The sequence below is a fragment of the Eubalaena glacialis genome, chromosome 7 (assembly GCF_028564815.1).
Source record: "Eubalaena glacialis isolate mEubGla1 chromosome 7, mEubGla1.1.hap2.+ XY, whole genome shotgun sequence".
In the NCBI taxonomy this organism is placed as follows: domain Eukaryota; kingdom Metazoa; phylum Chordata; class Mammalia; order Artiodactyla; family Balaenidae; genus Eubalaena; species Eubalaena glacialis.
The window spans coordinates 106525369-106540317 of NC_083722.1; the positions used below are offsets into that span (position 1 = coordinate 106525369).

At 50.8% G+C, this 14949-nt stretch overlaps 1 protein-coding gene across 1 annotated transcript in view; it reads right to left on the bottom strand.

Annotated features, from left to right (window-relative positions):
- ATP2B2 (ATPase plasma membrane Ca2+ transporting 2) overlaps nt 1-10425 on the bottom strand; it is a 347108-nt gene extending 336683 nt beyond the window's left edge. The window contains exon 1 of the mRNA XM_061195585.1: nt 10377-10425. The gene's annotated coding sequence lies outside the window, so the exon portion shown is untranslated. The remainder of the gene's footprint in view (nt 1-10376) is intronic.
- Between the last annotated feature and the right edge of the window lie 4524 nt (nt 10426-14949).

A 14949-nucleotide genomic window follows, 5' to 3' on the forward strand; every position in this document is an offset into this window, starting at 1 on the left:
GTGGAGGTGGTGACGAAGGCAGAGCTGGAACACAGTACCCCCTCACTAAGGGAGTCACCTCTAGATGTGATTATCCACCAAGTTCTAAAACAACAGCAACAACAATGTTGATAATTATAATAGCTCCAATTATTAAATTCTTCTTATGTGCCAGGCACTGGGCGCATATTTAATTATTATCATCATTTTATAGACGGAGAAACTGAGGTATGGAGAAGGGAAATGTCCTGTCAAGGTCACAGCTGTTAACTGGCAGATCAGGGATGTGAAGTCAGGTTCGACGCTGAAGACTGTGGCGCCTCAGGCCCACCCTGAATCCTGTCATAAACACCTCTTCCACTGGGATGTTTCTCCCCCTCTTTGCATGGCACCAAGCTTCTCGAGGCCCTCCTGCCAGTTTCCAGGCTCCCCTATCCCATTCATTCCACCACCTGCTGGTCTTAGGTGGGCCCTCGAAGGCCATCCCGGCCCTTTCACAGAACGGAGCCAGCTTTTCAGAACAGACCTGCTTTCTCAGCCAAACGCCACCACTTCCTGGCTCTGTGATGTCGGACAAGCAAACTCACCCTCTGAGCCTCAGCTTCCCTGTCTACAAAATGGGGATAAAATGATCCACTTCATAGAGACACAGGAAAGATATGACAAAATAAGTACAAGTACGATGCCCAGCACATAGTAGGCCCTCAGGAATAAGTCCCCTTCAGGCCTAGTGGGTGCCTTCACTGCCTCATATCCACCACACTCACACCCACTCTCTGAGCACACTGTGTTTTTCTCCACTACCTACCTCTGCCCTTCACAGCATCTGGTCCCTAATGGGCCTCGTCCTACTTTTCTGGGCACCTATGAAGGCATTTACCTTCTATGACATGTCCGGTCAGTGCCACAGTCCAGGACCCAATTCTACACATTGTTTAGGTTCTAGTGTTTCCCCCACAACCAAATTACAACATCTTTGAGGACAAAGCCATTCCTATACTTTCCGAAATACCTAAACCACCCCGTGCCCCAATCGACAGAGCACTGGCATTGCTGGTGCACAGAGAATCCTAAAATCTCAGGGTTCAATGGCGTCTCCAGAAACACCTACTGATTCATTTCATTCATTTGTTCAACCAATATTTTGCTCAACATCCACCACGTGCCAAGCCCTGTGCTAGCCGGTAGAGGACACAGGAAGGAGTAAGTCTCAATTCCCTGTCCTCTCACAGCTCCCAGCCTAGCAGAGGAGCCAGGAGTGTGAGCACAGTTGGGCAGACCCTGGGGACTGCCTCCCCAGTGGCCATTCCCTTCCTGGCTGGCAGAGCCCTGTGTTGGGTGTCTACCTGTGCTCCCAACTGATGCAGAGATAAGTCCTTTAAAGCCCTTAGTCACGTTCCCTTGGCAGTGATTGGTTTAGGCACGGCCATGTGACCCAATTCTAGCCAATGAGACAGAAGGGAAAGTCGGCCGGGGCGGGGGCTTCTGGGAAAGAATTCCTCCTGAGAAAAGAAACACAGAGATGCCTCTGCTTTTTGTCCCCTGGATGCTGTGGCATCTGCAGGGCATGCTCGGGACAGAGGAATCCTTTTGGATGATGACGGCAGAGGAGAAGGACAGAAAGACTGTGGGTTTTGATGGCATGGCATGATCTGCTGAATTAACCGACTCCAGAGCTTTTGATCATGTGAGATAAGAAAGGGTCATATTGTCTGTCAGTTGAGTCAGGGGATCCAATTCACGGAAGCCATAAGCAGACTCCCTGGTTCAACAGTGAAAACACAAGAGTTAACACTCTGGTGATGGCCTGCAGGACATCTTTCTGAGCCTGAGCAGCTCTGCTTTGCTTTCGGGCGTGGGTGAGGGGCTGTGAGGAAAAGCTTCACAAAGAAGTTGCCGACAACCAGTCTTCCTTTCCAAGAGTGAGAAAGAGCTGGCCTGTCAGCCAAGGTGGCATCTGTCCAGATGGGAGGCATGAGCTAGCCCAGGGTGTGTGCAGAGGAAAGGTCTGGACTCTGCAGGAGCCCACACACTGCAGATGGAGACAACAGCTCCTTGGCCACATGCTCTCCAGGCCTCACTTTGTTCCTCTGTAAAATGGCGACAGAGACCTTCCTTGCACGGTGGTGGTGAGGCTCTAATGGACCTGTGCATATGAACACGCTTATAATTATCTGGCTCTATGTAAATCTTAACTGCCATCACAGTTAGCCTTTGCCTTGGGAAGGGCTCACCCGAAACCGGGACTGGGGGCCTCTAAAACCAGCCCCCTCCTTGTCCTCCCCATCTGTTCCACTCTCTCCAGCCTTCCAGACCAGCCACCATCTCCCTTTCATCTCCCTCCTCCTTCAGACCCTTTGCAGGCTGCCCTTCTGCCAGAAGTGATTCCTCTACCTGATCATACCACGGCTCTCATCTCTTTTTTCAACCCAAACAGTTTTGCCTGATTCAGCAACTTCACTTCTAGGAATGTGTCCTCAGCAGATGCCTGGACACATGCCCAGGGGTCCAAAGACAAGACATTCATCACGGTGTCGTCCATAATGGCACAATTCAGGACAAAACCTAAGTGCCCATCAGGAAAGGATCCATTAGATAAATTATGGCAGAGCCACTTATAAAAGACAAGGTAGAGGTATATTTATTGATATTTAAGATGTCCATACTCTATTACTGAGTGAGAGAAGATACAGAAAAAAACAATATCTATCTATTTACCTATCAATCATAGACAAATGTCTGGAAAGACATTTGACAAATGTTAATGGAGGTTAGCTCTGTTTTATGACATTTCCTTTAAGTTTTACTTTATTTATACTTTCCAATACTGTTTATAATTATATAATCATTATGTAACATGTCTATAATTTGGGGGCGGGGGAGCTACTTTTATTTTTAAAAGGGAAAAAGAAATAGAGAATTGCAGCCAAGATCCACCTTCTTTGGACAATCTCACCTAAAGTCATGTGTGAGAGGATTCAAAAGTTTATGCTAGTTCTGCTGACCTGAAACCTCGGCCATGATACCTCACCTCTACGTGGAAGCTCCCCAGCGTGGTGAGCTCGCTACTGTGCCAGGCCAAGCCCTAATGGCTGAAAACCTCTCTCACATTGAACAGCAATCTCACTCTCAGTCCTAATTCTGGTCTTCTGTGTCTCTCAGAACAAACCCAATGTCCCCCTCTCCCCCCATGCACTTGTCACCCTCCACAGCCACTCATCAAGTGACATGATTTCCTGGGGGATGCCCCATTCTAGGCAGAGCATGGGCAAAGGCCTGGAGATGTGCAAGTACGTGGCCCATTTCAAGGATGCTGTGGACTTGTCAGGCAGAGCATGGACCACATGGGACAGAAGCAGATGAGGCTGGGGTGAAATTGGTAAGCTCCACATATTCTGCGCTAGGGAGACTGGCCTTCACCTCACAGAGCAGTGGTTCTCACACGTTTTGTCTTCGCAGCACCTTCAAACACTACAATTTTTGGCATTACGTGTGAAGGAATTAAAAGACAAACATATCTCTAAACAAGTTGTGACTTTTAACTCACACCTTGCCCATATCAGACAGGACGGGCCAGGTTATGCTGCAGTAACAAATAAGAGCAAAGTGTCAGTGACTTAAAGCAAAGGCTCACTTCTCACTGATGCTACATGGCCATCACGGTTTGGCTGAGGGCTCTGCTCTGCATCACCCTCACTCAGGAATCAGACTGAGGGAGGCTCTGTCTCCATGCTGCCTCGGTTGCCAAGGGAGGAAAAGGGGGCAGTGGCTAACAGCATGCTGGTTATTAAAGTTTCCATCCAGGGGTGACACATGTCACTTTTCAAAGTTCACTGGCCAAAGCAAGACACACAGCTATAACTAGTATCAAAACAGGCAAGGAAGTTCCATTTACCATGCACCTAGAAAGTAAGGAGCCGGAAATATTTCTATAGCACTAATGACTAATTCAATTAATACATTACAAAGAAGAGAGAAGAGGAAGGGTTGGGGAGGAGGAAGAAGACAGCAAAGGAGGGAGATGATATTTACGGTCCAGGCTTTTTGCTAAACACTCTACAAATCTTAATTCTTAAAACAATCCCATGCACTACTTTTATTCTCCTCTCTTACTACTGAGGAAACGGGCACCGAGAAGTTAAGCCCCTTGCCCAAAGTCACACAGCTAGTAAAAGGTCTGTCCAGAATTTGTTCCTAGGCACTCTTAACTACTGTGATGTTACCGAACAGTCAAATGTGAGTCAGTGCCGATAAAAACATGCGGTTACTTCGGAATTCAGCTGGTTGCCGTTTGCACTGACTTGCTGAGAGAGAACTCCCTTGGCCTCCTGTTCTTAATCTACTGCTGATGACAACGTTTGGGGGATTCATTCAACGTGGCATCTCTCTCCAATGCCGGTTCATCACACTCTGTGCCTTTTCTATCCCACCTACGTATTGGACCCTTTTTACACCCCCAGGCTTCACAGCTCACCCAGTTTCCTCAAATAGCATCAAAAGCACGTTTTTTGAAGTTGCTCACACATCAATGGCCCACTTGTGAGTTGTGGACAGCCATCACTGCTTAGGCAAGGTGGCCTCGTCCCAGGATTTTGTTGTTGTTGTTGGGTGGGGGGCAGTGACTATTTGTGTTTTATAAGAAATCCGTTCATCCAACACATTTATTAGGCACCTACTATGTGCCAGGGCCTGAGGATGCAAAGTTAAAAATAAAAGACCCAGTCTGTGCCACCTCTGAGAAGCACAGTGACAAGGGGGCAACAGCTACTGAGGCTGTTTCCCCTTTCTGGGTACCGCCCCCTTCCCCTCACATCCTCCCCTACCAGGGCCTGACATATCACTCCTCTCCAACCTCCCAGCCCCATGAAACCAGGAAGTATCCGTTAGCAACATCTTCATACCAGTGGGCTTCCAGCTACCGGAGCAGGTGCCATGACGTAAGGCCAGCTTGGAACTGGAAACCCGAGGACGGGGTTTGAGATCTGGCTTCATCAATGAGTAACCACCTTATGGGGAATGGAAGCTGGTATTTATAGAGCCATATTACAGGCTTGCTGTGAAGAAGATTGAAAGACACAAAGATACGTGAAAAGTTATGTAAGTTACAAGATGATGATGGTGGTTAACAGTAACATCTGTGTGCCAGGCACTGTTCTAAAAATCACTTATCTTAATTCCTCTTATTCCTCACAAAAGCACCCATGAGGTAGGCATGGTATCCTGTTTTACAGATAAGGAAACAGAGAGCTGAAGCCCCTCACTCATCCAGGATCACAGAGACAGGATTAGAAAGTGATGGCACAAGGATTGCGGGGCAAGCAGGCTGGCTCAAACGGAGATGCTATTGTGTACACTTGGGCTGTTTTCTCTCTAAATGTGGATTGATTTTCTCTCTAAATGTGGATTGAACAGTTGTTGTTTGCTCCTTCTAAAGAACTTTCGATTCTTCAGAACTGGTATTAATCTTGGGGGAGAGAGGAGTTCCTTCTTGGCCCAAATCATAAACGTTCTCTCACTCTGGTTCATTGTTGTTGCGCATTGAGTTGTGTCCTCCCCAAAGATACGCTGGAGTCCTAACCCTGGCACCTGTAAACGTGACCTTATTTGGAAATAGGGTCTTTGCAGATGTGATCAAGTTTAGATGAGGTCATCCTCACTGAGGGTGGGCTCTATTCTAAAATGACTGTTGTCCTTATAAGGAGAGAGAGATTTGAAAATAGAGACAGACAGAGGCCGGGCAGCCGTGTGAAGACAGAGGCAGTAATGTAGTGAGTAATGTAGTTACAGGCTAAGGGACAACAAAGACTGGCAACCATCAGAAGCTTCCCTACAGGTTTCAGAAGGAGTGTGGCCCTGCTGACCCCTTGACTGCAGACTACTAGCCTCCAGAACTGTGAGAGAATAGATTTCTGTTGTTTCAAGTGTCCTGGTTTGTGCTAATTTGTTACGGCAGCCCTAGGAAACTGATACAATAGTGTATTGAGCACCTACTGCTACAGGCACCCTGGGGATATGACGTTAAGTGAGACAGGAACTCAGACCCTACCATGTTCAGTTTGGTGGATCTGGCTTAGTCCTAACTCTACTCTAGGAAGAAATAAACAATAATAAGTAGTAGCTCAAGTGGCAGGAGACATGAATTCTAGGTCTAGTTCAGACCCCTCAAAATGCTGTGTGACCCTGAAGAAGTCGCTTTCCCTCTCTGGACCTATCTTTTCATTTTTCTGTGAAATCAGGGAGCTGGCCCAGATACTCTTCAAGGGATATCCTAGCTCTAAAGTTCTATGACCTGCTGGGGTGAGGACAGGTGGGAAGGGGCAGAGAAAGCACGGACAGTCTCCCATGCTCCTGTCCGCCACCTCCTTTATGGAGCTCATGCGCTCTGCCTGCCCTAATCACCCCAGGGCCAGATACCAGACAACTAGGGACAGTCCCTATGCCCCAGAGCTCACTGAAATTATTCTAACTAGCCAAACCTAAACCTGCTTACCCTGCCTCTCCTGTTCCTTCCCGTGGAAACCACAATAAAGGCTGCTGTGGGTGTTTTTTCTCTGCTCCCTCGGCCTCCTGACTGACCCTGGTGCTTCCCTGTGTGGCCTCCCATGGCGTGGTGTGCCCCCTCCTCTTGGGAACTGTGAGTCACAAACTGTCTTTTCAATAGCAGTCATCTCCTGATCTATTGGCCTTACCGTACCCGAATCATATAAAATCTACATTTTCAAACAGGGATGATATTGCCTACCGCATAGGATTGTCATGAAGAATAAAGTAGATAAACATGGAAAATGGTCTCACACAGCATCTGGCATATGGCAGGGGCTTTAGAAATGTCACTTTCTTTTCTCTCTCCCCTAGCTCTATCTTTTTCCCTCTGTCTTCCTACCCCCATCTCTCTCTTCCTCTCTCCCTCCCATGACTGGCTATATAATTTGTGGGACCCAATGCAAAATGAAAATTTGGGGTCCCCTGTTCAAAAAGTATTATGAATTTCAATATGGCAACCACAGAGAATTAAATCAAGTGTAGGGCCATTCTCAGCACAGGGCCCCGCCTCACTCACAGGTCACACGCCCACGGAGCTGGCCCTGCTCCTTCCTCCTTCCCTGCCTTCCATCAAGTTCTCTTCTGCTTCTCAAATCTTTCTAGCCTGATTTTTCAATCTCAAGGCCCCAATTTGACCCCCTTTGTTCTTGTTCTCTACTAATGGATTCAAATTTTTGGATACCATACAGCTAATAATTCCACTTCATTGGTGGGGATAGGAAAGGAGGCCAGTCTGAATTAATGAAAAATCTAAGAAATAAGACTTTACTAGAGAAATACAGTTTTATTATCGACACTTGCAGATTTATACGGTGACAGAGGTGACATGGAGAGGAGGGAAGAGAAGAGGAAGTTAGAGTTTTGGGATGTGATTTAACAAATAGAAAAGATTTAACTTGTAATGAGCACATTCCTTATTTGCAAATGATGCTACTAAACACTCTCTCCCTTAAGTAGGTTAATATTTCTCTTGTCAGCAATCACTTTGCCTGGTGAAACATTTTTACTGCTAAAGATGATGGTAAAATTCTTCTGCAGTGATTCTATGTAACGAAACAATTTCCCTGAAATTGTTCCATAGTATAGATCAGGTTATAAATTCTTTTCAAAGGGAAATCTAGTACAACAAATTCTCTCTCTACACCCTGCTTCTACAACAGTCACATCTTCAGAGCATCCTTCTAAAATTCCACAGCACACCAGTCTCAGACTTAATCTTCACTGGCTCTGCTGTTTCAGATCTAACTCTCGTCCTGTCACAGTTAGACCGAGACCTATCTTGGGGTGGTAGCTCCAAACAGTTTACATACCCCACACCTCCAAGCCTTAGCAACCTGGGCCTGGATGCCCTCCTCTCAACTGTATAGTCTATCAAAATCCTAACTCATGTTTCAAGGTCCAGCTCAAAGGTCCTCTCCTCCAGGAAGCTGCCTCTGACTTTTCCAGGCAGAACCTGTGCCTCTGTCTGCCCCTGCGGCACATCTATTACAGCATCTGTGTTCCTAACAGTCGTTTGTGAGACTCTTTGAGAGAGAGTGAGAGCGCCTGTGGGCCCTGGGTCTTGTCCATCTCTGGGGAGGCAGGGCGGCCCAGCAGTTAAGTAGCAGAGGTGGTCCCAGCCCCACCACTAACCAGCTGCATGCAGATGGTAACAGCAGCTTCACAGCCCCAGGAGGATTAAATCAAATGATAACCTGAAAGTGCTTAACGGAGCCTGGCAGAAAGCAAGCTCAAAAAACATTAACAGTTCTCCGCGAACACTGGTGTATAAACACAAGGTCACAGGATGGCCACGCATCCCAGTTTGGCTGGACAGTCCTGGTTTATGTCTGTGGTCTTGGTGTTATTAATAATGCCCGCTCTTGTTCTCAAAAGTATCTTGGTTTGGATGGTGAATTATATGGTCACCCTAGACAGCTGGGACCAGATCTGTTTTATTTACCAATGTCTCCCTGGCACATCAAACAGTGCTTAGCACATATTAAGTACTTAATAAAAACTTATCAAATGAATGAATGTGTCTCCAGGGCCCAGCAGGTACCTGGCACCTGGTAGGAGCTTCATAACTACAAGACATGGCTGATTTCACAGTATTTCCAAGCACCTCTTGACTCAAAGAAGGCATGAATCAAGGCTTGGAGAATGAATGAATGAATGAATGAATGAGTTCCCCCGCCCCATCTCCTCTGTTGTCAATAGTACCTTTGAGAGAAGGAATGGCATCTCACAGAGGTAGGGAGAAGAGTGGGTCAGATGGGGAAGGTGAGGCTGATGCTCCCCCATGAGACTGTGGGGAGAGGGGGTAATCTTCCTGGGGCTGCAGCAAGGTCCTCTCTTCATTTCCCAGCTAGAAATTAGGGATTGTTCTCCCCATGGAAGCAGCAAGAAACCACAGCCTACATTAGCCGAACCAGTAGGTCCAGAGGGCGCTTGAGGGTCTGGGACCCTTGCCACCACTGAACATTCCATACAGGGCACAGGGGTTCAGGGTTCTAGCAGGTGCTGCTCCCCAGCAGCCCACACAGCCACAGGGGAGAACCCACCTAAATCTAGGTGCCAGAAGCAGAAGGGAGAGGATGGGAATGGTTTCTTCCCTTCCAGGCCCAGAAAGGAAATTTCACACGTTGGTAGCCAAAAATTTTTGCACACAGACCGTGTACTAGGCATGACAGTAAGAACTTTAAGAATATTAACCCAGCCATCAGAACAGCCCTGTGAGGTAGCTACCCCCATTTTACACATGGGGAAAGTGAGTCAGAGGGGAAATGACTTGTCAGAGGTCACACAGCTAGTAAGAGACAGAGCCAAATCCCCCAGGTGTAGGAACCAAACAGGAGTCCTCTCCATCCCTCCCCAACCCACTAGAAGAAAGCCCAGTTCTTGCTCCTTCTCGGGGTTGGCTGTGTGACCTTGAGGCTGGCTCACCCTCTCTGGGCCTCACTTCCCTTTTCCAAGACTAACGATCCAGGATGCTAAGACACACCCGATGGCCAGACATAGTTTCTCCGGAGACCACAGCGCTTCAGAATGACCAGGCCCTTGGGCGAGTCCAGGTGTGCGGGAACATACTGACCCACTTTGGGGCCCTAGGGGGGTACCTGCCTGAGCCCACTTTCTCAAGGACCCTTTGACGCTGGGCTGAAAAATCAAGCTTCGGATCTGAGAGTCCAACTGAGTGTGCGGCTTTGCAGCTCTTGTGTCACCAGGTAGGGGACTCCTGGTGCTTGGGGAAGGGCTGCGGGCAGGGAGAGGGGCGCCAGGAAAAGGCAATGCCGGAGATGCAGAGAGCACCCGGCAGAGGGTCCTGGAGCGCTTCAGCCCTTAGAAGCCTGGAAACCGCCTTTGCGGAGGGGAGAAGCCCCCAGCCATGGGTCAACGTCCATAGCTCTGCTCACGTCCCTAGACTGCAGGAATCGGGGCCTGGAGAAAGGGGGCCCCCCAATACTGGGGGGGAAGCCAGGCAGAGGAGTCAGAGCCAGCTGGGAAGGAAGAAATTGGGGGGTTCTAGCGCCCTAAAGGCCCCCCCACCCCCGCTCCGGGGCTGTTCGGAGCCCCTGAAAGTTTGCGCGCGGCAGGCACACGGCGCGCCCCCTCCCCGCGCCCGCAGGCGCCGGGTCCACAGGCGCCCACCCCGTCCCGCCCCGCCCGCGCCCGGTGCCCGCTCAAGGTCACCGCTGACAAGGCGCCTGCCTCCGCGGGGCGAGGGGACCCAGGACGCGCTCCGGCTCGGGCTCTGGCCCGGTAGGGGTCCCGGGGCCGAGCGCCCGTGGAAGGGAAGCCGGCCGGGAGGGAGATAGAGACCGAGGAAGAGGGGAGGAGGCCCAGAGCCCCGGGCCCGGCCGCCCCTGCCTCACCTGCGCCGGCTCCGCGAGTGAGATGCTGCCGCTGCCGCTGCCGCTGCCGCTGCCGCTGCCGCCGCCACTGGTGCGCGCCCGGCCCGGCCCGGCCCCGCTGAGGCTGCGGCTCCTGTGCCGCGGCTGCCCCGCGCTCGCCTCGCCCCGCGGCCCCGCCGCCGCCCGCCTGCCTCCCTCCCTCCGCCGTCGCCTCTGCCACCGCTGCACTGCGCTCTGCCCGCCTCCCTCCCTTCCTCCCTCCCTTCCTCCCTCCCCTCCCGCTCCCTCCTCCCCCGCGCGCTCCCCCTCGGCCCTCCCCAAACTCTGCACGGAGAGCGCCCTGCCGGACCGGAGCTCGCTGTCCAGCCCGCGCCCTCCTCCACGCGCACGTGCTGGGTGTCCCGGGGAGGGGTCTCTGGCCTCTCCCAGAGCTCCGTCTTCAGGTACCTCCATCGGCACCAGCCCCTTACCCCACCCCCCCGGCCTCCCACCATCAGCTTGGCCCTTGGAGGCACCCCTTCCCTCCCTTACCCTTGGGTCTGGGTGTCCCAACCCTCCCTTCCCAACACACCTGGAACCTGTGGCTGTGTGGAGTGGGTATATGAGGAGACCTAGCTTTGGGGCAGGGGCTGGCTGGACCAGTCCTACGGTGTTTAGCCTGAGGGCACTGAGACCCCAAGAAAAATGGGGCTAGTGCAGGAGCACCTGTTGGCCCCCAGCCTCCAGCCTGGCCTGGCCTAGAGCCTAGAGGAGGCCAGGACAGAGGCCCTGCGGAGAAGAAAGGTGAACGCCCCAGGCACACACTGAAAGCACTTCCCCAAGGCAGGCGTCGCCTCCTTGTCACAGGCCGCAGGTCGCTGAAAAGCCTAGGGCCACCAGGAAGCCGGGCCACCTGACTCCCAGTGCCTTGGTCTGCTCCACACCATCAATTAATCATGCCCACTTGCTTATTTATTTATTGTCTTTATAAAAAGCCAAACACACTGCTCTGCTCGCAGGAAGAGAGAAGATGGGCCCCCATGAGGTGGGGGGCAGGGAGGGCCGGACCATGGTAACTCCCCATCCCCAGGCCTTGGTTTGTTGAAAGAGGAGCTAGGGTGGCTGGGAGACCCTGGGCTCTAGGTGTCTGGAAAGCCTGCTTCCTAGGAGCAGCTGGGATCCTGCTACCATTCATGGGGCCAAAATTCATCATGGTCTGTGCTCTGAAGCCCTGGGATGGCTCAGAGGATATTCACTCTTGGGGGTTTAGGCATAGAGGGGAGAGGGGGCCTGGGAGGCCATGACCAAAAGGAAATCCAGCAGGTGTGAGAGGTGTCTCCAGGCTCTTGGCTCAGAACACTCCGTTCTCACTGCTCCGCACTTGGCTTGGCAGGCGGCACTGCATCTCCTGCTGCAGCCCTCTGCTCTCCCCAGGTGCCCAGAGGACATCTCCCCACGGACGCCCCCCTTCCACATCCCACTGAATGACACTGCAGGCCTCCAGATGACCAGCTCCAGGCTCTCCCATCACCAAGTCCTCACTGACGGGGCCTCCACAGTCCCTCTGGAAACTGTTGAAGGGCCCCAACACCTCTCTTCTGGATTCTCACAGTTGCCTCCTCTCTGCCTCCATCCAGCTGTCACACTAGCCTTCATGAAGCCAGACATGGATCACATCTGCTCCTGCTCTAAAACCTTCCATAGCTCCCTAGTGCCCTCGGAAGTCCCAGAGCCTCGGTCTGCCATTCCAGGTTTCCTGCTCTGGCCCCAGGTGCCCTTTCCACTCTGTTCCCACCTTGGTTTCCAACGCCCCTCCATGATGCACATTTGGCCCTATACCATGTCTCTTGTCTCTCCTCTGCTCCTTTGATGAAAATGCCTTTCTCCCTCTCTCAATCAGTCCCTGTCCAGTCATAGTGTCAAGGCTCAGCTTTAGTTACTATTTCTTTTATGAAACCTTCAGAAACCAGCAGACAAGTTGAAAGTCAAAAGGAATAGGTGTGAAAAGCTGCAAAAGGTGAGGCAACTCAGTGTAAAAGTAAATGACACCACAAAAGTCCTAGTGACAAAACTCACCAGCTGGGTGACCTTGGGCATGCCCTCAACCTCTCTGAGCCTGTTAGTTTATTTAAAGGGTGATAATTCCATAGCCTCCTCCAAGGTAAACATGCAACAAACGGTAGCTATTCTTGAGCACCTACTGTGTGCTAAGGCTCTGGGATTTGCAAGGATGACTTGGTAGGGATTTGAAGGACAGCAGAGAGAATGCCTATAAGGACCAGGCAATACTGAGTGAGGTGGGCTGGTTCTGACTTATGGCTCTCTCCTCTGGAATCTACCAATAAGAAAAAGCAACAGTGCATGTGAGGTGACAAATAGTAGCTGACACTGGCTCTATTGGGGGAGGTGACAAGGAGTGGTGGGGACTGTGGCATCTGCCCTGTCAAATGGGTACAGCCGCTACTCAGCTCCTCCCAACTGTTGGCCAAGCAGGGATGTGAGTCTAGACCACTATTTTTCTATTTTTTCAAGAGAAGCCGGACATCTGGATTTTTATGTGAATACTCTTGATCTGTAAATGTCATCAACAATTTATAAAAATTTAAAACTCTGAGCGGAGCAAACACTGTATAGCTTTGGTAGGTTTTTGGCCCGCAGGCCGGCAGCTTATGACCTCTGGATTAGCAGGAGAAAGATCAATGTTATTTGTTTACACACAGACACACACGCCCCTTCTCTCTCCCGCAGAATGTGGTCCTGTCCACCTAAGAGGCACAAGGGGTCATGGGAGTGGAGTGGACAGGATGGGGGGGTCAGGTGAGGCACTGGGCTTACTACTGCACATGGGAACCTAGACAAGCCCCCTCTCAGTTTCCTCATTTGAGAATGGTTGGGGGGGAGGAATTGCTCGGCTGTGGCAAAGTTTATGTGAAGTGACAAGTGTGTGAGAAGTGAGGACATAGGGGTTCCAGTGACAACGCAGAAGAGCATCTGGTAGCGAGGGAGCTTCGGCAATCTGGATGCCCAGAAGTCCCACTCTACTAAAAATAGGCCCCTGACAGACCCTTGCAACTTGAAGACTTCTTGAGCGATGGAACTGGCAGCAGATAAAGAGGGAAATGGCCGCTTCCCTCTGCCGGACCAGGAAGAAGAGGCAGGGAGGTGACCGGCGCTTGGTGAGCTGGTGGGCACATCATCTCTGAGTTCACAACAAGAAGAGAAAGAAGCATGGGTCCCCGGTGGCCTGTTAGAGGGGCAGGGGCCAGAAGTGGCTGAGAGCAAAACTGGCCAGGATGGCGTGATCCCAGGACTGCGAGAAAGTCCCTCAAAAGTGATTTTGATGGGATGGGATTAAAGCCAACTTTATTTTCCAGTCCCCCACAAGGACTGTGTCTTACTATTTTAGTCATAGTAAAAGTCATTCAATACACACACACAAAATGATAGTCCTACTAAGCAAGAAGGAGGGGACATCTAAATAAATCGATGAGCAAGGTCTTCATCAGGTAGAAGCCACCTTTAAAACTGCATCCTCTCAGACACATTTTTATCTCACCTACCTGGAGACCTTGGTACCGGAATCTGTAAAGAGATTCCTGGGCTGACTCAGGTCCAGAGTCGGAATCTCCAAGGAGAGGAGGCTGAAAACCTCCTGCCCCACCCCCATCCTGTCCTCTAGAAGCTCGGGAGACTGAGCTGAACAAATGTTTATTGAGCAGGGGAGAGGAAATGGCAAGCCGGATCCCTCCCATGAAGGGTCTCTAAATGCAGCTGGGAAAACCCAACTCCCCAAATACAAGGCAGGTTGATCAATACACCTGAGTCACAAAGCACCACCAACGGAGACTGAATGGGGATTTCCTCTGGGGAAGATGGGAGGGCAGAGAGAACATTCTGCGTATACCCGGTATATTTCAGGCTCTGTGAGAATCTTTTACACTAACGATCTCCCATGTTTTATTTGTGCAGTTTTGAAACTTAAATGAGAAGGAAAAACACCCAGTGCTGAGGCAGCCAGGGGAGGGATGATTAATTCTCAAGACAGCCAGTGAGGAAGACTTCGGAGGTGGAATTTTACAGGGTTTTGAAGCAAGAGGACAGATGACAGAAACAATAGCTGAACTCTACTGTGTCGATTACTATTCTTAGTATTTTGAACATACTGATTTCATCCTCCCAACGAGACTATCAGGCAGGTGTTTGTTAGCAGACACCACTGATGCACCACTCTGCCCTCTACCTGGCAGGTACGCCCAGCCCCTTGCTCTCTGGGGTCTGGCTTCTCACACCTGCACCCTTCTCCGAAGGATATGGTCCTTGGCCGATGGGAACCACTAGGTAGCAACAGCCTCTATGGTGCAATTCACCCTCCAGGGCTCCCCCAGGGATCAGGCTGAGGGTGGACTTGTCCTGAAACCACATCTTTGCCAAGCACCTTTCCCTTCCCTGTCCTGCCCCACTCCTTCCCCTGCAGGTTTCTCCTGAGAGCACTCTTTCAGTAAATGCCATGCACAAGAATGCCCATCCCAGGCTTTGCTTCTGGGGAACCAGACCTCAGATCGTTTTCTCATTCCCATTTTGCAGTTGAACAAGCGAAGGCACGGATCAGCTAAGG